At 34.9% G+C, this 13,028-nt stretch overlaps 1 protein-coding gene across 4 annotated transcripts in view; it reads left to right on the top strand.

Moving 5' to 3' along the window:
* CNTN5 (contactin 5) overlaps window positions 1-13,028 on the top strand; it is a 1,356,013-nt gene that overhangs the window by 849,515 nt on the left and 493,470 nt on the right. The window lies entirely within an intron of this gene.

The following is a 13,028-nucleotide window of genomic DNA, read 5'->3' as shown; positions in this document are numbered from 1 at the left end:
TTATAGAGTCTGGGAAATAGGGACCCTCTCTTTTTTGATGATTACATTTCCAAAAAAAAAGCCTCCCAGGTCCTTGAGAAAGACATTCTTGGATTTTAAAACTGGTAAGAGACTGGGTAAAGATTTACATTTCACAGAAGCAAAGAAGGAATATATTACTGCAGGTCTTATAAAGTAAATGATCTAAGAAAATGGAGGTTAGGGGACAATAGGAGGAAACCTGTCAAATGTTAAGTGAAACTGAGGAAAATGTTAAGGCCATCTTGGTCATAAGTTAGTCTTATGTTCCACACCTATTTCAAAACTTTTAAAATGTATTTAATTATAATTGCTTCCAATTCTGATTTAGGATTAAGACTAAATAAATTTGTATATTGAAAGCAAAAATATTAAATTTCTGAAGGACAATTTGACAATGAAAATCAAGAGCCTCAAAATGGTCATATCCTTCAATCTGATATTTTATTTCTAGAAATGTGTTTTGCATAAGGAAATAAACAATGCACACAGAGATATAAGTATATACTTAGCAGCATTCATGAGTAGAAAATAATAAATAATTCAAATGTCCAACACTAAGAAATCAGTTAAATTAGGGATGACTATGCAGCTATTAACATTATGGTTTGAACAACATTTTCTAAATGTTCTCTAACTTTGTCATTTTTGGATATATCAACAAAACAGTACAAGGTTAATTAACAGAGAGAAGCACTAGTGCTTGATTATTACCAGGCTCTGTGCCAGTCTCTTCTGCATAGCTTATATCAATAATACTGTCAACAAACACTTGAAGTGGATATTATTACTGTCTTCTTTGGAAATGGAAACTCAGGGGGCAGATAAGTATCTTTGACAAGGTCACACTTCTAATAAGTAACCAATTTCATTCATATATCTACTGATTTTAATTACAATACACTTTAGGCTATATTTCAATTATGATTGATAAAAGACTAAACATTTAGAGAAACATTTTGTAAGAACTAAACTGCTTGGAAAAATCCTAGAAATTTCAAATTAGGTTGTGGTACCAAACCCAGGCAAACTCATGCCTCATGATTATGCAATTGTTGCCATGTGGAGCATCATCTCATAGTGCTGGCATTTAAATTTTATTTAAGTATAGTGTTCATTCCTTAAAATGTTTTATTTTTCAAAGTACTTATAAGTGTTTAAATTTCCATAATATATACTGTGAAAAAAAATCAAGAGAATTAGGAGACAAGCCACAGCCTTGATGAAAATATTTGCAAAAAGGCACATCTGATAAATGACAGTTATTCAAAATATGCAAAGTACTTTTAAAAATCAACATAAGAACTTCAACAACATGAGTTTAAAATGGCCCCAAAACCTTAACAGACATGTCATCAAAGAAGATATGCAGATGGCAAATAATTATATGAAAAGATACACCAAATCTTATGTCATCACAGAAGTGAAAACTAAAACAACAATTAGATACCACTGCACACTTATTAGAAGGGTCTAAATCCAGAACACTGAAAACACCGAATGCTGCTGAGGATGTGAAACAACAGGAACTCTCATATCTTGCTGATGGGAATATAAAATAATACAGCTTCTTTGGAAGACAGTTTGGCAGTTTCTTATAAAACTAAGCATACTCATCATATGGGAGAGATGGATAAGCAGAGTACAGATGATTTTTAGGGCAGTGAAAATACTCTGAATGACATCATAATGTTGAATATATGTCCTTATACATTTGTCCAAATCTATAGAATGTACAACACCATGAGTGAACCCTAACATAAACTATGACTATTGGTGATTATGATGTGTTAATGTAGGTTCATCTTTGGTAAAAATGTGAGTGATGTTCATTCTGTGAGTGATGAATCATTCTGGTGAGTGATGTTGATAATGGGAGAGGGTATGCATGTGGGGGGAAGGGAGGTAGATGAGAAATCTCTGTTTTCTCATTTTGTTGTAAATTGCCCTAAAAAATAAATTCTTTTTAAAAAATCCATTACATTAACTCTATCATCATAATCATCAGGCAGAGATGTGTTGGGATTTGTCTTCTTTAGGCCTCATTCATTATTTTATAGGGTGACACCAAGAGAGAATGTATTGATTGAGTGATCAGAACTATGGGATACTATTGTATTTGGTATAATTTGGTATCATCTCCTGTTCTACTCCTTGGTTCTCTTGTTCCAAATATAAGTTAATGTGGTTCACAATGGTACATAGAATACAGCTAGAAAATGTGAATTAAAATATACGAAAATGATGAAAACAGCAAATATTGAGACATAAAATGGAGCTAAGTTTGAGATTAATTCAAAGTGTCTGTATGCCTGTCATAGGTTAGTCCCATTTGTGGTAATTAGTTAAAGAAAAAGAAACTCTGATCAGTTACACATTTCCCACTCTTTTAAGGATTAAAATGAATCAGTTACTCAGTAGAAATGCAGCTATTTCTGACGCTAGATTAGACAAATTTTTCTGGAGGGTCGTCATTAACAGTTTAATATTTGATGTAATGGTCAATGACCTGAACATTATTGTTATTGTGTACATGACATATGAGTTTCATCTGCTTCAAGAAAGGCAGATGAAACCCAATCATCAACAACAAAATTAGAAGTAATTATCTAAAACTGTGCTCTTCCTTTAATCTTTAATATACATACAATCACTTGAGGGTCTTGTTAAAATTCACCACCTTTCAACAGATCAGGAGGGGAGGGCCATATAATCTGCATTTATAAAAAGCTCCCAGGTGATGCTTACGCTGCTGGTCCGTGAACCATACTTTGAGTGGCGAGGCTCTAGGATAGGGACCAGTTTGATATAATTTAAGTCCTTTGCTGCTCTAGTTTAATCCATATTTAGAGTATCAGGCAGAATGGATAGTCTGAGTATTTTCCAAGTAATCTTCCATAAGTATTGTTTTCCCATCTGAGCATTTGATAGATCTTGGCTAGATGTGACTTTGAGTTTGTTCTCTCTGACAAGAGCCTGACATACGGCTTTTGTCAGGTAATTCCCTTTAGCCTTAATAGAGAGTAAAGCTGGAGTTGACACGCTCTTGTGAAAAATGAGAAAATTAACAGAGCCTGAATAGAAAGTTATCCCACTTTTGCTCAGAGTGATGCCCCAAAGTACCCCAGATAGAGTTAAGATTTTTCTGAGAAACATAAAAGTGTTGTTTGCAGATCAACTTAGGAAAGCAATTCTACTTCTGTATGTAAAACCTGGAGAAACTCTCCCACACATGCACAAGGAAATATAAAAGTACTTCACTGCAATGTAAGTTTAATAGCAAAAAATTGAAAACAACTCACATGTCCATCAGAAGGGGAATGGATACATAAACTGTGTTTTTCGTTCATTGAAAAATTAAGACTGTTAAAATGAATATACTATATCTTTAGGAAACAAAATGGATATACCCCAAAATATAATAGTTAGTGAACAAGGAAATTTACAGAATATTACATATGATGTCTTTTATGTAAAAAAATAAAAATATAATATAATATTCATGGATAACTATATATAATACAATTTTAAATATATGAACTTGAGACAGCAAGAGACTATAGCATTTACCTCTGAGGACAAAGGGAAAAGGAAAGCAGGTAAATGGTACCAGGATAGGGAAGACAGATGACCTCAACAGTGTGATATTTTATTTCTTAAAATATAAAATATGAAAATAATATGGTGACACCCATAGTAAGTAGACTTTAAAACAGGTCACAGTGATTCCCACCTGCTGGTATTTACAGTGTAATCCCTTTTCTTCCATTGTGGGTTGAAGCTAGTAACCTGCTTCTGGAGAATAGATTATGACAAAAGTAATGGAATATAACTATATGACTTCCAACATTAGGTTACAAAAGACTCTGGCTTTCATCTGACTTCTGTTCCAAAGGAAAATGCTTAATTTAGGCCTGAGTAAACAAATCTTGACTGATTATAGGGACTAGATGCCTAAAAAGAATACCAACCTGTTGAGATAATCACAAGATAACACAGAAAAATAAGATAGATGAAACCTATAACGAAAACCTTAAAATCGCAATATTGTGAGAAGAATGGTCTGTAGCAAATATAGAAGTATGGTGAGGACATCAACAAAATGAACACAAGTTATATGCTTATTATCTCACAACCTTTGTGGGTCAGGAAGACAGATGTGGTTTAACTTGTCCTTTGGTTCTGTGTCTTTCACAAGGTGAGACTCCTGTTTTATCTCAAGGCTTAAATAGGTAAAGATCCACTTGTAAGCTCACTTACCTCACATAATTGTTCACAGGACTCAGTTGCTGAGGGCAGTTGGACTGAGTGTCTCAACTACTCATTGTCTTTGGCCAGAGGTCATTCTCAGGGGGTGTCTCTATAGGGTAGCACAAAACATGGTAGCTGATTTCTGACAACAGGAGCAAGTCAGAGCAAGAGAAGGCAAACAAGGTGGCTACCCGAAAAGTACAACAGTGAGTCACTGAGATTTGGTTGAGGTGAGGAAGTAGAGCCAGGGAAATAAATAAAAATTTTTGAGCTAGACTCAAGAAAGGGAGAAGAGAAACGGAGAGTACCTGAAAGAGAGAATGCTGTTCATTGGAGCTGGGCAATCAGAGAAGTCATCTGATTGTCATTTTTCTTTCAACCTGATATTGTTATTTTGGATAATGACTATGATCACTTCAAATTATGCTAGTGAAATGTTCCCTATACCAAGAGGTATTACATAGTTTTTAAAAATTTAGTTATTAATAGTTACTCTAAAGTAGTTGTTTGAATGCAAGCAAAGTCATTTAATTGATTTTAAAAATTGACTAAAGTTTAAATTGGAAATTCTCATGGTAATACAGGTTAATTGAAAGGCCTTATGAGTCAGCACCTCAAACACCTGCAAAACATGTCCTAGTTTTGGATTTTGCGATGTAGACAAGGACTAGTTAACTACTGCTGACACTATACCTGTTCCTCCCATTATAAATGAACATCCAATAATTTGGTCTTTGACTTAACCTCTTCTTGTTATTGTGGTTTTAGTGGGAGTAAACCAAGTGTAGGGTGCATTTTATTCTTCCATATGTGATGAGATGTTTAGATAAGATATTTTATCTTCCTTGCAGAGAGACAGTCAGGATTAAGCGTGATTCTTACTGCAAAGTTTAGGCTTTTACTGGTGAAGCCCATTCTTGGGACTCAGAGACTACAAATTCTACCTCAGGTGGAAAAACAATGTGGTTCTTAAAAGTAGCTGAAGCAAGTTATTTTTTGCTAAGTTTAAGTACATAATTTTGGATATATTTAATTCCCTCAATGATAAGTACCACCTGCAATTTACATAGCACTCTGAGTCTACCCAGCCTTTGGAGTTTCTATCACTGGCTTCTGATATCTGGAAGAGTACTGCAACCTACCAGATTTGTTGCCTCACATTCTCAAGACCTTTGGCTGAATTTCATTGTTGATGTGGCTTATTTCCAGATTAGACTTGGAACATGAGCAATGGCATCATGACTCAAAGTGGTCTCTGTGTTGACAATTTTCTGTTGTTTCCTCAAAGTACCCTTTGCTGATAAATTGTCTTGGAGGACCAAATTAAAAATTTAAATGATTTTTTTTTTTTTAATGATCTTTTATGAGAATAAGAGTTCCCTCTGGATGGGGAAAAAGGCATTTCAGTTGGATGATATACCCCTATATAAATCAGATGACTCCAGTTTCTCTCAGTTTAAAAACCATCTTTTAATAAAAGACTTACCATTTCATGACTATTCATTGAAACTTTGACTTTATTGTTTTGTGGTATTCTTAATTTTAAGAGCTATTCTTATTAGTTTCTGTTAGTATGCTTTTCTCTCCAATTTAACTATATTCCATTTGAGCAAAGACCATCTTGTATATTCCTCTTTTTTTCTCTTTCAGCACTTAGAGCAGTGCAAGCTTAGTTGGAGCTTAACAAATACTGTTTAATTAAGGGGGCATGTACTTGAGGAATTTGAAATCTGAATTTAGGCTAAATTTCTACACCATGACAGAGTATTTGCCTGAAGATTTTTAAGCTAAACTGTGTTTATTTTTATTACAAATGAAAAGCAAGGAAAAACAATGTCTTCCATCTGTTGACAAGGTGGCTTTGTGGTTTGACATCTTCTGAATGTTGTATGGGGTCAGTACATTTTGATTACTCTCATAAGTGACAGCATCTCTGAATCAGCTGACCTTTCTTTTATAGCCACATTAAAAATGATGAAAACATCTGTTAGACTCTCAATGTATAGTATGTGCACAACATAATACTACTACCCATGAAACATTCATCACAAATCTTTTTAATAGATCATGCTCTTCAATTCTTAGGAATCCTTGAAAGTTTTATAATGACAGTTTACACTTGTTTACCTTTCATAAAGAAACTTAATTTCAGTGTTAAAAGGCAACTTAAAGAAAGGTTTGGATATTTTCTTTAAGAATTCATCTTACATTCTCACAAACTGTGAAAATTTTTACTCACATTGTAACTGTGGATGTCATCATAAAATGCAATTTCTAATTAAACTTTTCAAAATTTTTGGAAATTATCACATAAAATATATCAATGATCATTAAAAGTGAATTTGGTTTAATTGTATTGGACATGACAGGTTGTTATTTCCTCTAGACCATAATACCGATATGCTTAATTCACATTACATGAATAAGCTAGATAAGGCCATTAATTAGAGGTAACCAGTAGGTGGAGAGCATTGGGTCTGGCACTAGGCCTAATCTTTGAGAAAAATGGACACAGAAATAATTGTTTAAAAGAGGATTTAAGTCAGAAAGGCAAGTTTAGAATCTAGGTAGACATGGTAATGTCTAGTCATGATTCAGGAAACAATTGAAAACATAATGTTTCAACACCAAGAAGCAAGGCTTCCCTAGGGAACCTGACTGTAGAAGTCTCAGATAAGGTGATACTTAAAACCCTCCTGCAGGCAGAAAGCTAGTATATGGGTAGTCTATCAATAAGTGACAGAAATTTCAAAAAGGGTTAGAAGAAATGAGATATCAGCTTGATCCTAAGACAGGACTCTACATGGGAAACCAATGTCTCCATAAACAAAATGACATACCAGTGCTTCAAAACCTCCACTGGAAGAAGGGTAGATGGACCCCAGGATCATCATTTTACAGTAGAATTTCATCCTCCTACTTAGGCATCTCTGATGAAAGACTACTGTCAATACAGTGCTAACTTTAGGCTCTGGTTTATTGCTCTGGTCTGATTCTAAGAAGGGGTTGTACCTCCACTTTAGAGGTGTTTTTAAAATTTGTGGAGTAGTTTTGATTGTCTTAATTTTGATCCAAGGATGTTACTTTAATTTAGAAGGTGGAGAATAGGAGTGCTAAATGACCTATAATTACAGTACTCTTAAATGTCCTTCTACACTTTCACGTTAGTGAAAATTCTCTTTAAAACTTTCTGAGGCAAGAATCTAACTCTGTACTTTATTATATGCAAGGTATTTTTGGTACATAATGGAAATGTCGATGAAAAACAGGTAAATTACAGCAAGATTATATTTAGTTTTGTTAAGAACTTTAACAGAATTTGTTGACCATTTAGAAAATCACATCACCTAACACCAATAACACTCATAAAATTTGATTAAGCTATACTACACTTAGATCAGTTTGCCTTTGTAGCTGCTACATTCATGGGGGTTTTATCAACAAAAACAAACTTTGATTACTTCTTTATGTCTCCTATTACAATTGTTCTTGAGAATTTACATATTGATTTCAATACTATTTTATAATGTTACTTATTTTTTATTTTATCCTTTCATTAGATTAAAAGATGCATATAGGTAGGTTAGAATACCCATTAATTTAAGAATCATAAGAGAAAAATTATAAAATACTTTTTATTAAAATAATTTGATAACCACAAACCTAAAGATGGATGTGCAGCACTTTTTCCTAAATTCTATATTGTTTTCCTGGACATGGTGAGACCAGAAAGGATGGAGTTGTTACTAAGCCTCAGCAATAACAGAAGGGAAAAGGAGAAAGAAAAAAACATATATATGATTTTATGTTTTATAAGTATAATTTAAACATTTGCAATTTATGTTACTCTACATAAGTGCCTCCAAACCTAGCCCCTGGCTTCCCCCCATAGGTAATGCCATCTTGTACAAATAATTTGGATGATCCCACAGCATATCTTGTTTTCCTGATATAAACCTAAGAGAAAACTATCTAGAGAAACTCAGTAGTTACCTTTCTCACATGCCTGTCTTAAACTTTTTAGTTAACTGTCTGAAGATATATTACTTCCATGGTTGCAAAACCCTTGGGAAGAATATATGCTTCCCTTAGAGAAGACTGTCATCTACCCAGGTGACTGAGCCTTAACTTGCCATGTGATTTTCCTACAGAGGGCAAGATCAATATCCCATAACACAAAATTGGTTCAAATGCAGAGACTAATAATGATATACATATACCAAAAAGTGTTTATTATTCACATCATGAAGCTTTCTGATGAGAGCAGGATAGGCTGGTAGGAAAATGGTTTGAGTAAGGAATGGGTTGCATTAGTTTTTGTTGTGGTTGGGGAGTGGGGCTGGGGTGAGCATTCTTATGTGGACTTGGGTTTTCGTGTTATGAACTTTCTTACCTGAGTCAAGGGAGGGATGCATATTATCTTTCGCTGAGGTGAAGCAAATGGAAAAAAAAAAATGACTGGTGGGGCTTGAAAGCCATCCACAGTCAAAGATCAAAAATGAAGTCAGATGATTACATGACTGTACAGTGCAAGTCAACCTTGTAAAAATGAAAAACAAGAAGCATAACATCCATATAATATAAATGTCTAAATAATAACACTGGACCATCTAGAAAGGTTAACAAAATAGGATTTAGAAATAGAGACACAGGATGAAAACCCGTTTTCAGAATTTGGGCATGTGAAGAAGGACTGGGACTAAAGGATTAAGTAGAAAACTAGTTATAAAAACTGGAGCACTATAACCTGATATAGCTAGATATGAGGAGGAATGGTTGAATATCTCCTGTCATAGGCCCATGGCCTGAGACTATACTTAACTAAGTAGTAATCCAAAGGCCTGAACTTGGAAAGGAAAATATAAGCAGGACTCTATAACCAATGATATATACTTCAGTGACCATTGCTTCCTAATCAAATTATATCTTCATTAAAAGCTTTAAAATTATTTTGCTTTTAAATGCAATATTAATCAAGACAAGGTAACTTTGTATGTTATAATAAACAATTTGACACAATAAATGTTTCTTTTCTATTCACAACCCATTCCACTTCATTCTTCAATGAATGGTTCTCCATGAGGAGAGTTTGGGAACCATCTAGTATTTTGAAATCTATTAGGATCTCACTGGCACCTACTGCTTTTTTACCTTCAGCGAATTTACAGGTGAAGAGAGAGGTTGGAGGGCAATGCATGATTTTTGTGACGATTCCTGGATTTCACACATATTATTTCTGTCCAGAAGCAAGTCACAATGGAGTCCCAGTCCAATCGTAAGAAAGGTAAAAAAAGTATTCCAGTGTTCTGAGGAAGAATAAATGGGATTATTGAGCATCTAACCAGTTCCTGTCACACATGAATAGACAAAACCTATCAAATATAATTGTGTGCTAATTATGACATAAAAGTTCACTGTAGATGATCATTTTGACATTGAGTATAAGTATATGCTTAAAATACTCTTCTTCATTTATTAATTGATTATGATTCAAATCATTCAAGGTCAGTCTATTGGTTATATTAAAACAAATTTGTTTTTCAATAAATTAAAGTTTAAAGTTAAAAAATATCATTTTGGTTAATTTCTTATTCTACATAATATTCTATCAGAGGAACATAAGATATTCTTGGTACAGCCTTCATATTCTAATCTTAATGGCAATTTCCATAAATTAAACAAGGTATTATTGATGTGCTAATCAACTCAATTATGATAAAATCTTGAGTAAAGTGTATTTATTTTAGAACAGAATTGAATCAAAAAATGTCTTCAGCTAGGACATAAACTTATGTTACTTATTTAAGACATACTTTATTTTTGAGAATCCTAACAATAAAACAGTAATTTGTTAAGACTTCATACATTACTAGAAGTGATGAAGCTAAAACTAGATAAATATCCTAGAGATTATTAGAGTAGAAAGATTATCCTTCTAATTCTAAATGTTTAAGGCTCAATAAAACTTAAATAAAGCATTTTCATTCTCCCAAGTATGATTATTTGTAAATGATATTTTTATTCTTTACTTTTCCTGGGAAGTTCATGGATTTCATAGTTATGTTTTGTCTTAAACACATTTTCATATAAGTAATATAGGGAGATAAAAAATAGTTTGCTGATTATCTATTCCTGTGTAAAAATTACCTCAAAACTTAGCAAATTAAAACAATAATCTTTCATTTTCTCACAGAGACTGTGGGTCTGGAATCTGTGGGTGGTTTAAGTGGGTGGTTGTGGCTTAAGTTTTCTCATGAGATGAAATGTCAGTCAAGATGTTGATTGTAGCTGCATTCATCTTTGAAGGACTGAGTGAAGGAAGTTCCACTTGAAAACACACTCGTGGTTGTTAGTAGACCACAACCTCTTGTTGCTTGTTGGCCAGGCCAGAGATTTCAGTTTTTCTTGTGTGGATCCCTCCATAGCCTGAAAAATTGTACTCAGGATATAACAACTGTCTTTCTCTGAGGAAGTGACTGACAATAACATTGGAAAAACAGTTTAAAGAACCCATACATGAAATCAAAGTACATATGACAAGATAACAGAAAATGGTAAGAAGTAATCCTTAGAGCTCAGGAAACAAATGGAAGAGACAAAGAAAACCATTAAAAAGTTGAAACCCTAATTATTGGTAATATAAACACAACTAGAGCTCAGGAAACAAGTAGGAGAGAAAAATAAAACCATTAAAGAGTTGAAACAATCATTATTGGTAATATAGAAGCAACTGAAAAGATAGGAACATAGCAAACAAATTAGAAGTCAAACAAATAGGAAAATAATAGAAATATAAAACTTGTTAGAGAGATGATAGAGTAGACATTTTTTTAAAAACAAAAAAACCAACGTATGTTTAAGTGGTATGAGGAGAATAAAACAAATGATGAAGAAATATTCCCCAAAACGAAAGTTTTGAGGAGGGAAATAAAGATGGTGGAGTAAGAATATATGGAGTTTACCTCCCCCAACAAATACACAAATAAGTACATCTATGTGTGGAACTCACTGAAAATGAACTGGAAACTAGCCAGACTCTGATACAACCAAGGATATAAGAAAGGTACAGATGCAGTTGGGTAGGAAGGGAAGAAAAGCAATTGGGTCAAGACCTGTGCCCCTGCAAGGGACTCAAAGGACAAGGGAGATTACATGGGTATACACCCACCCTGGGGAGTGAGTGGCTCAAACCACAGACTGGGTGTCCCTGTGCTGAAGTCCCATGCAGAGGAGACAAGCCCCCTTGGCTGGTTGGAAGACCTCTGGATCAGACAGAATGTCAGGAAAAACCTGCACTCCACTTGTGAGGCGTGTGCACACTCTAACTAGCCCCCAAGGCAGAGCAGAGAGGGTCCTGCTCTAGTGGCTGCAGGTTTTCCATGACCGACCACCTCATGGTGCATACCAAAGCCCAAGTCAAGCAAACACTCTGGTCCCACTCACTCCATGGCACAGTGCAGTGCTGGATCTGGAGCAGCTTGACTGGGGAAAGGACTCTATCATGGGATGCAGAAGCTATCTTGTCCCAGGGCAGAGCCCAAGGATGGTGGCAGCAGCCATCATAGTCACTTCCTCAGACAGTGTCCCAAAAGCTGCCTAGATCTCTGACAGTGACTGCTCCACCACAGCTAATCTCCCAACATGTGCTGAGAGTCCATGTGGGTTCTACCAGCCCTGTGAAGCGACTCCACAACAGTGAGAAGGTGATGGGAGAAACAGAGGCAGGGGGCAATGATTGGCTGTGAGAGACAAAGGGAACTTGAACACAAGGTTGCATCTGAGCAGAGCCACATTCGCCTACACAGGCAGCACAGGGACCTCTGTTTGCACATGGACCCCACTTGCGTCAGCACTCCCCTCTTCTGGCAAGGGTCCTGGTATGGGGAGAGAGAAAAATACACACTAAGGAAATGGAGCCACTTTGAGCCTGATCCTCAGGGCTTCTGCTCCAGTAACTTGGGATCAGACTCTACCCCTGACAGTGTGGTGATAGCCACTGATCAGAGAGGAAGTCCTGCCTCATACTCAGTGCCACATTTAGCTCCTCCATCTCCAGCCCCACCCCCTACCAAGGTGAAAGCTACCAGCTACCAGCACACCTTGAGGAAAGACGTGACTGGCGTCCACTTCAGATCCAACCATTCTACCAAAGGCATTAGGCATACACAGTCTGCATAGGGGGATTCCCACATAAGAACACCACTTCAAGACTGTAGTATGTAATTATTTCACCTAAATTCATAGAGAGAGAAAATTACATAAAATGAAAAGATAGAGGAACTATTCTGAATTGAAAGAACAAGAAAGTACCCCTGTAAACAAATAAACAGAAATAATTTATCAGTTAAAGAATTCAAAGTATTGGTAATAAAATGTTAAATGAATTAGGAAAAATAATTGATCTAAACACTGAATATTTTAACAAGGAACTAGAAAATATAAAAAAGACCCAATCAAAAATAAATAATTCAGTATATGAAATACAAAACACCTTAGAAGGAATGAATAGCAGACTAAGTGATACAGAATAACAAATAAGTTATCTGGAAGATGGAATAATGAAAATCACCCAAATAGAAAAGGAAAAATAAAAATAAATTTTATAAAATGAAAGCAATTGAAGAGATCTCTGACCTAAATAAATAAAATAGAAATGAAAGATGAGAAATGACAAATGATATCACAGGATAAAAAAAAAAAACCATAAGAGAATGCTATGAACAGTTATATGTCCACAAATTGGACAACCTAGAAGAAAT

The sequence above is a fragment of the Kogia breviceps genome, chromosome 7 (genome assembly GCF_026419965.1).
Source record: "Kogia breviceps isolate mKogBre1 chromosome 7, mKogBre1 haplotype 1, whole genome shotgun sequence".
Lineage (NCBI taxonomy): Eukaryota > Metazoa > Chordata > Mammalia > Artiodactyla > Physeteridae > Kogia > Kogia breviceps.
This window is presented reverse-complemented; position numbering and strand designations above follow the sequence as displayed.